This window comes from Neomonachus schauinslandi, chromosome 8 (genome assembly GCF_002201575.2).
Source record: "Neomonachus schauinslandi chromosome 8, ASM220157v2, whole genome shotgun sequence".
Taxonomy (NCBI): Eukaryota; Metazoa; Chordata; class Mammalia; order Carnivora; family Phocidae; genus Neomonachus; species Neomonachus schauinslandi.
Genome location: NC_058410.1, coordinates 76,165,399 through 76,177,772, shown reverse-complemented (window position 1 = coordinate 76,177,772; position 12,374 = coordinate 76,165,399).

Here is a 12,374-nt window from a genome sequence, read left to right as displayed (position 1 = left end):
TGATATTATTTTGTTTATTGCAACCAGCCCCCACCCCCATTCTTCAACTAAATTTAGCACCAGAAAGGTATAACCTCACCTTGGCAAGAAAGCAAAGACACTACCCAGCTGTGGCTGAGTAATACCTCTGTCTAGGCTTACCACAGTTCCCAAAAACCTATTAATTCACAGTTATAAAAGTAACTCAACTCTCATGTTTTTCCAAGGAATTAAATTATCTTCTTTGAACATATTGTCTAGTAATTTCTTAATTCAGTCTTTCTCTTTGATAGCTCATGGGAAGTATAGACAAAAAAAAAAATCTTAGCATCCTATGTAATCATGAGACTAGGTAAAAAAAAACCCAAAAAGGAAGGAACTAGGTAAAGAACCCTAAGAAGAAAACATGAAGGAGATACAGAAGAGTTCTGTCTTTGATAACAAAAACAAAAACAAAAAAACATTGCTATGGACTAGGTATTTGTAGGTGCCCCCTAAAAACGTTTCATTAGAACATAACTCAACTTTGGATAAGTTGAGGCTTATCCAAAATGAGATGGTACAGGAAGGAGAGGATTTGGTCATAAAGGTGGTGCCCTCATGTATGAGATTAATGCACTTATAAGAGGAACTTTAGAGAGCTTTCCCACTCCCTTTCTACCATGTGAGGTTGTGGTGAAAAGACAACTTTCTGGGAACCAGGAAGCTGCTCACTAGACACCGAATCTGCTGGTGCCCTTGATCTTAGACTTCACAGCTTCCAGAACTGTAAATAACCAATGTTTGTTGTTTAAGACATCCAGTCTATGGTATTTTTGTCATAGCAGCCCAGACTAAGTAAGACAAGTCTATTTTATAATACCTTGATATCTGTACAAATGCAATAGTAATTTAAATATTCCTAATGACAGGCATTCTTCCAAAAATTGCCAGAGCAAAATTTTGACCCTTTTAAAAAAAAGATAAAAAGCACAATAATTTAAATGACTACCTTTGGACACTCTTAATAGTAACAACTGAACTTAAAAGAACCCAAACCCATTCTAAAAAAGACAAGAAATGGGTGTTAGAGTACCTACTAGGAAGATTTAGGCAGTAGGTTTATGTGTCAGCTGTTTATTTATTAAATATTTATTGAATACCTACTCTGTGCCAGACACTGTCTTGACTCTCCTTTATTCAAATAAAAATAGAACAAAATCCCTCTCCTAAGGAGCTCTTAAAAAATTACACTATTTTGTCATTCCCTTTCATTTTAACCCTAGAAATTCCTGCCTTGAGACATAACCAGATTATATAAAATTAAACAAATTTAAATTCTTTTTAAAATTATATCAGAAGAAAAAAGGAGTTTTAAACAAAATATTAATACTCTATAGTTGTTATTTTCACACTTATGCAATAGCTTAAAATTCTTACAAAAATAAATTTATTTAATTTAACATAATAGTTTACACTAAAAGTTATTGTTTCCCAAAGTTTTCTACACAGGTGATTTCCCTCTCTCTCACTCTCTCTCTCGTCTCTCTCTCTCTTTCTTTCTCTCAGATATTCTTTTTTTTCTCCTATATTGTGTGGAAATGCTGACTTTTATAATGACTTTTATAAAAAACATACTGTTTTTCAGAATGGCTGCACCCAGTTGGCATTCCAGAGGTGTGGTTTTTTGTTTGTTTGTTTGTTTGTCATATATTATGCCAAATGGAGTAGTACAAGAGAATAGCTCTAGAGAATAATGTACAGCTGAGCTATTTCTGTTATTTACTTACTGTGTTACCTTGGGCCTTAGTTCCTCATCATAAAATGGATATCTCCCCCTCTCTCTCCCTCTCTCCTTTCCTTCTTTCCTTCCTTCCCTCCACCCCAGCTTCCTTCCTTCCTTCCTTCCTTCCTTCCTTCCTTCCTTCCTTCCTTCCTTCCTTCCATATAATATTGGTGATATTTGAGCAAACCAAGTGAAGGGAAGAAGGAAAAGAAGTAAGTTTGAGGGGCAAAGAAGGATAATGGAGGGCATTCTAGGCCATGGGAAGAAAGTTCAACTTTACGTTATATATAAGGAGAGCCAATGCAAAATTTTTAAAGCAAGGGAAGAGTGTACCATATTATCATTGAGAAAATCCCCTTTACTGCTACTTGAAGAATGGAAGGGGGCAGCCATGGGGGAACAGGGTGATGGACAAAGGTGAAAGTAGAGAAACTAGTTAGAAGCTGATGTGTTCACTGACGCAAGAGATCTGAAGGCCTGGACTAAGAGGGTGGCAGTAGACATGAAGTGAAGAAAGGAGTTTTAGATATATTTTCAAGGTAGAATCAATAAGGTTACTAAAATGTGTGATATCTAGTTTATCAGAAAGGAAGGGTTCCTGGATTTTTGTCTTGAGTAATTTGATAAAGAACTCTTACATGAAAGAAGAACAGGGGTTTGAGAAGATGGACATAGAAGGGGAAAAATCCAGAAATTCCATTTTGAATTTGTTAAGATGGAGAATGTGAGGTACACTCAAGGAGAGATGTCAGGAGACATTTGGACACAGGAGTAAGGAGCTCAAGGGAGAGATGTGAATTCCAATGGAAATGTGGAAATCATTAGCACAAAAAACTCATATCCTCCAGATCTGATGAGATCACTTAGGGACAAAGGTTAGAGATGAAAAAGATGACAGTCTGAGACCAAACCCTGAGTTACTTCAAATGAGGTGGTTGGAGAAGGAGCCCTCAAGGAAAACAAACAAACAAAAAGGATGAAGTGAGAAAGAAAGGAAAGCGGGAAGAGTATTTCAAAACTAAGAGAGTGAAGCCCTACTAAGTGAAGGGGACAGGGGATTAAAAAGTAGTGACTCATTGAAAGTGTTAGAAGATATTTTGAAATATTAACTCTCCTCCCCTAGGGTAGGAAGCAGAGTGCAGGTGATGGTGTGGCCCAGGGGAGGAGAGGGACACTTCCTCCATGGTACACAGGTGCAAGTGTGGGTGGGTTTGGAGATAAGAAAATGAGAGAATTTATGTCTGATGGTGACAGTTTTTCCAGTGAAGTATGAAGCTCTTAAATCACATCAAATCTCAGATACATGGAATCACACAAAACAAGAGCAATGTTTCAATATGCTCAAGTCCCTTCAAAGTGAGAACTATCTGTATAAACATATAAAGGGGCACAGTGTCAACAAAGACTGTAAAATTTCAAAATCCGTTGTAGTGAAGAACAATGACCTTTCTCCAAAGCTGAGCCTACTAAGTCCTTGACTGAACAAAATGGACGGTCAGCTGCTTTGAGGGCAGCCTTTCTAAAAGGGGCCAATGGCCCAGAGGAAAAAGGAAGTGTTGACAGGGAATACCTGAGAGCTTTCCTTCCTCATTCCTCTTTCTTTCCACTGTAACTTTACTTTGCTGGAGGTCATTATCACACTCACAGTAAAAGGACAACCCAGGGACTCTGCACCTCAGGGTAATTAGCAGAGATGGAGAGGGGCACATTGTTTGATTTTACAGACTGACTCTGACCTTAGTTTCTTAATCTGATCACACATGGTGACTGGATGATGTAGCAAGAGTTCAGCTGAGATACATGTAGATAAAATCAACCTCCAAAATGTTGGAGATCCTGGTGAGCAAAGGACCACTGGTGATGCAACCATAAAACTGTGAAGAGCTGATGTGTCCTTTGTAAATGCCAATTCTAAACTAATACAGACCTTAGGTTTCACAAACTAAACAAAGTCATGCATAACTTTACTACACTGAAGAATTAGTGTGTTTATAAAGCATTCATAGTTTCTTCTAGGTTTCCCATAACTTGGAATTGACCTTCCTTTTAGTTCCTTGGGTTCTAAAGTGAGTTGTAGGAACATCTCATCAAGCCCAGGGACACCTTCTAAACTGTAATTGCCACTGCTCTTCCTCCAACATCACAGCCAGTTCCCCTTTGTCTAGTCTCAGTTACATCTGGTGCCTGGATCCTGTGCTCCTCTCACAAAGTAGAGAGATATCTCACAAAATTGATTGGAAAAAAACAATGAGATACCATTACATACCTACTAGAATGGAGAAAATCCAAAACACTGACAGCAGTGAATGCTGGCATGAATGTGGAGCAACAGGAACTCCCATTCATTGTTAGTGGGAATACAAAATGGTAAAGCCACTTTGGAAGATAGTTTTGCAGTTTTTACAAAATTAAATATACTCATTACATGAGCCAGTAACCATGCTCTTTGGCATTTGCCCAAATGAATTGAATATTTTTGTTCACATAAAAACCTTCACATGGATGTTTACAGCAGGTTTATTCATAATTGCCAAAACTTAGAAGCAACTAAGATGTTCTTCATTAGGTGAACAGATAAATTAACTGGTATATCCAGACAATAGAATTCTGAGCTAAAAAGAAATGAGCCATGACACCATGAAAATAAATGGGGGAATATTAAATGCATATTACTAAGTAAAAGAAGCTAATCTGAAAAGACTATATACTATATGATTCCAATTATATGATATTCTGGAAAAGGCAAAACTAATGAAGACAGTAAAAAAAGATCATTGGTTGCCAGAGTTTGGGGAGGAAGGGGAGTGATTAATAGGAGGAGTACAGAGGATTTTTAGAGCAATGAAACTATTCTGTATAATACTATAATGTTGGGTACATTTGTCAAAACCCATAGACTGTACAACACCAAGAGTGAATCCTAATGTAAACTATAGACTTTAGGTGATTATGATGTATCACTGTAGGTTCACTGATTGCAACAAATGTACCACTCTAATGGGAGATGTTGATGGTGGGGGAGTCTGTGCATGTGTGGGGGTAGAAGTATGAGAAATCTGTAATTTCTACTCAATTTTTCTGTGACCTTAAAACTGCTCTAAAAAAGAGTCTATTTTAAAAAGTGGATGGAAAGCTACCCTTTCAGTAAGTATTTATTAGATTAGCTGAAAACTCTTGTGTTTTCTCTCACATATAAAGTTTGTCATGGCCATTCTAAAGCATCTTATTTGATTCTCTCTTTAGCTGAGTAATAGAAAGAACCTTTAAACTTTATTCTTTGGTGATTCCTAATTCTCCTGCAGGCTCTATGCCTCCCCCTGCCCCATATAGTCCCAGCTCAAATAGGTTATAACACATTCTTGCATACTTCGAGGATAACCCATGTTCTGAATAGCACAGTGGTTATAAGTCATTGGCTTTACATTTTTGTAATCTCTACATCTAAAAAATCACAGATGAAGAGAAAAATGATATAAAGCCCTAGTTTAGAATCATTTTTAGAAGTTTTTTAAATCTGTCTTTATTTTGAGAAAGTGACTTCAACAGGTCATGGTGGGCCTGAATTCAGACAGAACAGGCCCAAATTCCATCCCTCATTGCCATGCTAAACAGGAAGGAACACATAAAACTGTCAGGCCATTTCACTGAAAGGTCTGTATTGGAGTTAAAAAAAAAAAGAAAAAGAAAGAGAGGAACATTTCCAGTAGTCATCTGGAAGGTTTTATTTCATTTGTTTGCCTTATAAAGTCGTGCTTGGTCATCTTATTAAAAGACAACCTTGCTATAGAAAACACAGACTTGCTCCATGAAATTATGCATCAACAAATATTGATTTGCACCAGATTGGACGCTGGTTGCAGGAAGGCAAAGCTGTGGCCCAAATAGTCCCATTGATTCAGGATAGAAGAACTGTGTCTTCTGTCTGTTTTGACTCTCCAGGATTTCCCTAACTTTTCCCTCATCAAAAATATATCAGTCTGTGGACTGAGGTGTTAAATGAATGTGCCAGTAGGTGTGAAGCGCTGGGCAGGAGTGGAGAGCTCTTTGCACTTCCCTGTAAAGTCCTGCCTGCCACTGGCAACCTCACCTTGCCTTTCCTCTCCAGCCCCTGTTCTGGCTTCGTGCTAATTTCTTTGCTAAGCTTTCACTCCAAGGCCACTTTACCCAGTACCAGAATAAAACAGACCCACTCTCTTATCCTCCCAAATGTGGGAGAATCAAGATAGATGTGGTATGGTTTGGGAGTATAGGAGAGGGTGTGTTGAACTTATTGCCTAGATACAGCAAAACTGGATGAAACACGTTGACTCCTCAGTCTGTGCTCTTCATCTCTCTTGCCTTGAGAAAAGTAAACAGGCGTTACTTTGCAGGGAGCTAGTGCTATGACCAGGGAATGCCGCAAAGGCACTACAAAACACATCCCCTCAAAAGATTTTTGGGGGCTGAGAAGGGCAGTCAGGGAGGCCTTTCTTGAAGAGTGGTAACTAAATGGAGACTGACAAGAGGGGCAGTGAAGGATCTTACTGTTCCCATTCATCATCCCCAGAAACTCAGTCAGAAAGATGAAGTCAGAAGATCTCAGGATCACACAGTTGTTAACTAGCAAAACTGGGATTCAGACTGTCCCCACATGGGACAGAAAGATCCAGGTTCAAATCTTCTTTTTTTTAAGATTTTTTAAATTTATTTGACACAGAGAGAGGGACAGCTAGAGAGGGAACACAAGCAGGGGGAGTGGGAGAGGGAGAAGCAGGCTTCCCACTGAGCAGGGAGCCCGATGCAGGGCTTGATCCCAGGGATCATGACCTGAGCCGAAGGCAGACACTTAACGACTGAGCCACCCAGATGCCCCAGAGGTTCAAATCTTAATACAAGTTACATCACCTCCATGTGCCTTAATTCCCTCATTTGTACAGTGGTGCTAAATTAGATGCTTACTGCAATGACCATAAAATAATTATCAATCAATAATCAATCAATCAATAGTATTAATTCTATCATCATTGTCTATTTCACTACATTATAAGCTCTGAGTATGCAGGCAGTATGTTCATCTTGCTCACTGATACATTCTAGAGCTTTACCCAATGCCTGGTGTATAACAGATGATTCTTACATATAAAGAAATTATTGAGAGAATGAAATGAAAAAACATGTATGAAGTTCAGGGCTAGGAGTTTCTCAGTAAATGTTCGCTCTCTTTACCTACCACCATGTCAATAGGACAACCCCTTTTAACCAAAGGATTTTATTTGGAATATATTTGAATACCTTTGAATGTCATTTGGTATTGTCAACCAGGCTCAATACTACACTTAATGGCTAATAGTTGTCCAATCTACACCTTTTGGCAACAGATTGGGCATAATCCACTGCTAGAGGCAGGAGCACTATCTCCAATAAAGATAAATAAAAAGAAGGAGGATTGGTGTATCCAAGACAAAATGTAGCCCCATCTAGACCCACACAGTCCTGGGATCGAGCCCTGCATCGGGCTCCCTGCTCAGCAGGAAGACTGCTTCTCCCTCTCCCACTCCCCCTGCTTGTGTTCCCTTTCTAGCTGTCCCTCTCTCTCTGTCAAATAAATTTAAAAAATCTAAAAAAAAAATTTGAACCTAGATCTTTCTGTCCCACATAATGTAAAATTTCTGAAAACAATTACCATTTTCATTCTAGAGGACCCACATTATCTGATTCCAACACAGATTACCTCATGTTGCATTCCATGACAATCGATTTTAATGATGAAAACTCTATTCTATTATTAATTCTACTCTGGTCCTCCCCCACCCACCTACCCACCTGACCCCCTAACACACACACACAAACACACACATACACACACACAGACAACATTTAATTTTGGTTGGCCAAAGTCCACCAAAAGTTGGAAGTGCTAATATACATATAAAATCCCTGGTAACCTTTATTTTTAAAGAATACGCTCAGAAAGAAAGAAAGAAAGAGAGAGAGAGAGAGAAAGAAAGAAAGAAAGAAAGAAAGAAAGAAAGAAAGAAAGAAAGAAAGAAAGAAAGAAAGGAAGAAAAGTTTGAAAACTCCAGGCTTCTGAAGCAGCGCTGCCTATGCCGAAGGGCAAAGCTCCCCAGGCCCTTGGTTTCCAGGGATGCAGAGCTAATAATGCCTTCACAGGTTAGTAGCTTCAAGCCTGAGGCTTCCCATGAAATGCAACAATCTGTGGTTTGGTTTCCCTGCAGGTTCCCCCTACAGTTCGGTAGCACATTCAAGCAGAGTATAATTGTAAAATGGAAATGTGCACTGAATATAGGGAAATGTATACTGAATAGGAAGCAGATAACTAGAGGATTCAGTTGGACAGAACAAATTGCATTTAAGAGATTGGTGTGAAGGATTTTTTTTTTTTTTTCATTTTTACTCTTGCAGATAAGGTGATTTAAACAAGTCTATCATAGGAGGTTGGAAAGTTTGTCAATTAATGTGTTTTGTTCACAGACCATTTGCATACCATTGTAAGTACCTGGATGAGCAGTAAGAGACAGTATGCTTTATATTATCAGCTATGTATCAGATCTGCTTAAAATAGAGATTACTTCACCTAAATGAAAGTTTAATAAACACCCCTTTCTCCTAACCCAAACCTAACCTTCTGCTTGTTCTAGAGATTGCATTCTCTCTTGTCTGTTAAGGATTTGGCTCCTGTAGGTTTCCCCTTTCTCTCCTAAAATATTAACTTCTTTCTCTCTCCTGGATCATCACCATCAGCACTCAAATTCCTATAGGAGCTATAAAATGCCACGTATTGAAAAGTCCCCTCTCGATCCACAGTCCATCTCCAGCCTCACTCCTCTGCTCCTCCTCATAGCAAAACCCTCTGAGAAGTTGCCTGTGTTCTCTCTTTCTACTGTTTCCCACCATTCTCTCCTGAACCCACTCGTAAGCAGGCTTTTCTTCTCACATCCTGGCCCCAGTGAAAGCAATCTGGTTACATGTAGATGGCATGCATCATATATCCAATAATGCTCCACTCCTGGTCCTCTCCTTACTGGAGCTCCTAACCACATTTAGACAATTGTCCTTGCAACACTGTCTTGCTCACTTCTCACTGTATTACCCTATCTGATTTTCCTCTCTCCTCACTGGCTGATCTTGATGATCTTCCTACTCCCTTTTCCTTCCTTCCCTTCACCAGGACTCAGTCCCTTGGTTTTAAATACTATTTATATGCTGATGACATCCAAATGCTTATCTCTAATTCCAATATATGCTGAGTTCCTGACCCATGTAGGAGATACTTGACCTCATTACTTGGATGGCCAGCTGAACTCTGCTCAGTGCTCTTCATCTCAGTAAAGGCGTCACCACACAGCCCCCCAGCCCTACACCTAGGAGTCTCTCCTACCGCTTCTCCATCTCCCCTCCATATACATTCATTCTAGCAGGAATTCCTGCTGTTCTATTTGGGATTTGATCATTTTTCACCACTCCATCGCTGCAGCTTGGTGCAGGCTGCCCTCATCTGTATCTGGATTTGAGCTAGAAACCCCTAGCTGGTTTCTCTTCTCTACCCAAAAGCCAAAGGAATCTTCAAAAACACGAATTGTTAATCTCAGGAAACAAACTGAGGGTTGCTGGAGTGGTGGGGGGTGGGAGGGATGGGGCGGCTGGGTGATAGACATTGGGGAAGGTATGTGCTATTGTGAGCACTGTGAATTGTGCAAGACTGTTGAATCACATATCTGTACCTCTGAAACAAATAGTACATTATATGTTAAAAAAAAAAGAAGATGAAGAAGATAGCAGGAGGGGAAGGATGAAGGGGGGGAAATCGGAGGGGGAGATGAACCATGAGAGATGATGGACTCAAAAACAAGCTGAGGGTTCTAGAGGGGAGGGGGGTGAGAGGAGGGGTTATTCTGGTGATGGGTATTAAAGAGGGCATGTTCTGCATGGAGCACTGGGTATTATACACAAATAATGAATCATGGAACACTACATCAAAAACTAATGATGTAATGTATGGTGATTAACATAACATAATAATAATAAAAAAAATAGGGGAGAAAAAAAACATGAATTGCATTGTGTTAATTCCCTGCTTGACACCTTCCAATGGCTTTCTGTCCATTACAGTTGAAATAAAGTCTAAACTCCCTTTTGTTAACATACAAGGTCCTAAAAGACCTGACTCTGTTTCTCTCTCTAGCCCTCTCACACAAACCACTCTGTCCCTGTCCCCTCCACTCCAGCCCCTCAGGCAGCAATGCCATTCCTTGAGCAAAGCACATTCAGTCCCTCTCAGGGTCCTTGCCTCTGCCATCCTCTCTTCCTGGAAAGTGCTTCCTTCCGAATCTCCCATGATCCTCACTGGCTCTCTCACCTCAGATACACCTCCTCAAAAAGAACCTTCCAGCCATCCTTTATAAAATCATGCTCACCCTCACTCGCTGCCTAGCCATTTACTCTGCTTTATTTTTCTTCACAGCACATATCACTACCTGATATTATCATATATGTGTATTTATTAACATATTTATTCTAATTCTTCCCAACTGAATGTAATTCTACAGAACAGGAACATAATTGTCTTACTCAAGTTTGGATCCCTAGTGACCATAACAGTGGCTGACACATAACATTCCATAAATAATATTTTACATGAAATAATAAACAATAAATTTGGCTAGGATAATTAGTGATTAAATGTTTTTCTTACCATACTCTGAAAAGATTTTGAATGAAGGCAGAACTTGAAAACAGCATATTTTAAAATAAGAATATCAAATAAGAATATCAAATAAATTTGGGTGATCAAATAAGAATATCAAATAAATTTGAAAAAGAATAATGAGGGGTTGTGTGGAAATGTACAAAGGGGAGAAAATGCTCTGAAGAGGCTTGCCTTACAATGCTAAATATAATTTAAAGCTATAGTAATTAATAATGTGGTACCACCAACATCGCATCACAGAGATAAACAAAACAGCTGCAATATCTGTGAAGGAAGCCCTGGCATGTAAAAAATATAATACACTATGAAGTAATTATCACAAATCATTAAATAAAGGACAAATACATTTTTAAATGGTTTGGGGCAAATCGGGAAAACTTCAGTTAGGACTTAACCCAGCACAGTACAACAATAATGGCAACAAAATTCTGAAGCAATCAAAGAGATATTGGAAGTAAATTATAAAAATAGGATTAAATATTTCATGTATCTTGGAGGTAAGGAAAGCCTTCTAAAGCATATTTATTTTAAAAAAGAAACAATAATAGTGGCCACATTAAACAAGCAAACAAAAACAAAGAACATTTTTGAATGTTAAGAAATATGAGCAAATAAAAAAGGCGATTCTCAAACTAGAAATAATCTAGAAAATATTTCTCACAGACTAACGAAGTTAAGATTTTTAGAAAATACAAAAATCACTCCTACAAATCAGTTATCTCATGGATAAAATAAAGAAAATAGTATTCGCTTTGCAGGGGATAGTGCCTGACAAATAGTTGGTAGACATTCCATAAATCATAATTATTATGAATAATAAATTTAAAGTAAAAACACTAATCTTTTAACAGAAAAGGGAACATGACAAAAACAAGATGTTATCGAGTCATACTAAACAAATAAATGCACATTAAAACTAGGGCTTACCATTTTCACTGGTAACTAAAAAAGTACTCAATAATCAAAAACTGTTTTCAAATTATTGATAATAGTGTAAATCAGTACTTTTCTCAAAGCCCTTTGGTCCATACTACTCAAAGCAATCTACAGATTCAATACAGGCCTTATCAAAACTCCAATGGCATTTTTCACAGAAGAAACCATCCTGAGATTCAAATGGGACCACAAAAGATCCAGAATAGCTAAAGAAGAAACACAAGAAGAACAAAACTGGAGGCATTACATTTCACGATGTCAAATTATATTACAAAACTATAGTAATCAGTACTAGCATAAAAACAGACATACAGATCAATGCAACACAAGAGAGCCCAGATATCAGCTGACCCATATACAATCAACTAAAATCTTTGACAAGAACCCACCAAGGAAAAAGGATAGTCTGTTTAATAAATGGTGTTGGCAAGACTGGACATTCACATGCAAAAGAGTGAAATTGGACCTTTACCCTACACCATACACAAAAATCAACTCAAAATGGATTAAAGATATAAATGACCTGAAATCATAAAATTCCAAGAGGAAAATATAGGGAAAAAGCTCCTTTACATTGGTCTTGGCAACAATTTTTTAGATATTTATGACACCAAAGCACAGGCAACAAAAGCAAAAATAAACAAATGGGACTACATCAAATTAAAAAGCTCTGCCCAGCGAAGAAAATAATCAACAAAATGAAAAGGCAACCTAGGAAATGGGAGAAAATACTTGCAAACCATATACCTGATAAGGAGTTAATGTATAAAATATATAAGAAACTCCTAGAAATCAATAGTAAAAATAAAACAAAACAAAACAACAAGCAAGCAAACAAGAAATCTGATTTAAAAATGGGCAAAGAAACTGAATAGACATTTTTCCAAAGAAGACATATAAATGGCCAACATACCTATACTCCCATGTTCCCTGAAGTATTATTCACAATAGGCAAGATACGGAAACAACCAAAATGTCCATTGACAG